Source organism: Cupressus sempervirens, chromosome 1 (assembly GCF_028749045.1).
Source record: "Cupressus sempervirens isolate cs-2001-9-10 chromosome 1, ASM2874904v1, whole genome shotgun sequence".
In the NCBI taxonomy this organism is placed as follows: domain Eukaryota; kingdom Viridiplantae; phylum Streptophyta; class Pinopsida; order Cupressales; family Cupressaceae; genus Cupressus; species Cupressus sempervirens.
The window spans coordinates 629,223,764-629,226,827 of record NC_143118.1 but is presented as its reverse complement, the minus strand read 5'-3'; positions in this window follow the sequence as shown (position 1 = coordinate 629,226,827).

Here is a 3,064-nt window from a genome sequence, read left to right as displayed (position 1 = left end):
ATGTGAAATTATGCAAGATGGATAGATGAAGGTCTTGCATTACTCATGAAAAGAGAACCTAGAAGTAAGAAATATTTTTCTTGTTGGACATGTAAAGAATTTGATCATTTTTCATATCAATGTCCTAAAAAAGAAAGGAAAGTAAAACCTAAGAATCCCTATAAGTCAAAGATTACAAAATATTGCTTCATTATTTATGAAGACAATGAATTGATTTCAAAGAAATAAATCTGCTAGAAAGTGATGATGAAGACGATGAGTTTGGATTTGTTTTAATCAAAGAAGCAAGTCCTATAAAAGAAGAAAAACATTAATATCACATGTAGAAAAGAAGTCGTCATATTGGACCATAAATAGTGGATGTTGACATCATATGCATCGTGATATGAATAATTTTTTTGAATTTAGCAGTTATAATGGAGGAATAGTAAGAGTTGGTAACAATGCACCATATCCCATTAAGGGGAAAAGATGTATTACACTTGATGGTAAAACCAACACTTAAGATTTATATTTTGTTGATGGATTGAAACATAACTTGTTGAGTGTTGGGAAGCTTGTTGTTAAGGGATATCTTTTGCAATTCACTAAGAAGACATGCATAATCAAAGACAAAGATGGTAAACTAATTGGAATAGGTACAAGGACTAAAGCTAATTTTTAAAAAAATATTTACTGCTGAGAGGAAATGTTTGGTTCTAAACTGGATGATGGTTATGTCATAAGAGATTATGTCACATAAACTTTAATAATATTGTGAAGATTAGTACTACAAATGTAGTAAGAGATTTACGTAAGATTGTGAAATCCTCTAAATTGTTTGCAAGGAATGTGTGATGACTAAATAGAAGAACTCTTTTACAAGAAAATTTACACTACATCAACCAAAATGGAGATTGTGTGCACAAATTTATGTGGTCCTATAAGAATAAGAACATTTTATGGTGAAAGGTACTTTATTCTTTTCGTTGATGATTTTATAAGGATAGTCTGGGTAACATTTCTTAGAGAGAAATAGAAAGCTTATGAGAAATTCAAATTATTCAAGACTAGAGTAGAGAATGAATCAGTATTGAAGATAAGATTCTTGAGATTAGAGAGAGGAGAGTTTACATCAAATTAGTACAATAACTTTTTTGAAGACAACGAGATTAAAAGACATCTTTTAGCTCCTAAGACACCAAATAGAATGAGATATTTTAAAAAAAGGAACAAATAAGTAAGTGAAGTAACTAGAGCTATGATGCTTCAAGGTAATATATCACATATCTATTGGAGAGAAGCAATGAACACTGCAATATACACCATGAACATAGTACAAATTAGATAAGGTTCTAGTAAAAAACCTTATGAATTTTGGTTTGGGCATACACCTGCTTGGAAGCAAATGTTACATCAAGAGAGATGATGATATGGAGAAGTCTAATTCTAGAAGTGATGATGGAATGTTTATTTGGTATTCATTGAAAATCAAGGCATGTAGATGTTTTAATCAGAGATTGAGAACAATAGTTGAAAGCACAGTGAAAGTTGATGAGAAATTCATAATACAAGAAAGAATACTTGATAATGATTATGATGAGGAAGCAAGTACTAGTGAAAGGGATAACAATCATGATGCAGAACATGAATGGTTCTATGAAACTGATAATGATTTTCATATTTAAGAACTAAGAGCTAAAGTAAGACTAGCACAAGGAACACTTGAACAAAGAACACCAAAACATGTGGCAAGGAATCACTGTGAGAAATAGATAATTGGAAGTACAAACAAATAAGTTTTAAAGAGGAATCAAGTAAGAGATGAAATTTGTTTGATATCACAAGTAGAACCTAAGATTGCAGATGATGCATATAAAGATGAGTATGGGATAAAAGATATGAGAGAGGAATTTGATCAAATTGAAAAGAAAAAGATACAGTTGCTAGACCTGAAGATGAGAATGTTATTGAGACTAAATGGGTATTCAATAACAAGATGAATGAATAAGAAGTGGTAAGAAAAAAAGAAAGGTTAGTATGTTAGGTTATTCAAAATAGGAAGGAATTGATTTTGAGGAAAAATTTGTCCCTGTTGGAAGACTTGAAGTAAGAATAATGTTTTTGGCATATACATCTATATTAGATGGATGTCAAGTCAACATTTTTGAATGGAGAAATCAAGGAAGATGTTTACATTGAACAACCTGATGGATTTCCACTAATTAAAGATAAATATATGGTTTGAAAATTAAGAAAGACAATGACAGTAAATGGATTGAACCAAGCACCTAGAGACTGGTATTGTGAGATTGGACAAACATTTGTAAAGTTTTGCATTCAAGAAAGGTAATGTAGATAGAAGCATGTACTTAAGACAAAATTCAGATAGATTATAGATTATTGAAGTATTTTTTGATGATATTATCTTGAATGAAAATGATGAGGCTAGTAAGAATTTTTCAAAAGAAATAAAGAATGAATTTGAGATGAGTATGATTGGTGAGATGAAATATTTTTTGGGATTGCAAATAACTCAAAATAAAGCTGAAATTTTCATATCACAAATAAAATATATCAAAGATCTATTGACAAGGTTTGGATTGAAAATTTGTAAACTAGTTGGTACACCTATGGTCACGAGATGCAATTTGTCAAGCAAAGATGAATATCCTAGTGCAATGCAAACAAAAAAGATCTAACACATACAAGACACAATATTGCTAATGTAATCAATATTGTGGCGAGATTCCAAAAAGATACTAAAGAGACACACTTAGCAGTAGCAAAGAGGATATTTATATATTTGAAGGGTAAATTAGACTATGGATTATGGTATCAGATCACATGATTTCACCTTATGTGCATACACTCATACAAACTGGGTAGGTAATATGGATGATAGAAATAGTAACATTGGTGGAGCATTCTTCTTGGGAGGAAGATTATTTTCTTGACTAAGAAAGAAACATGGCTTCTTTTTGTAATTTACAACAGAAGCATACTACATAGCAACCAAAAACAAGTGTAATTAGATCATTTGGATGAAGAAAAAATTGAAGGACATTGGTCTTGAATTTTCATA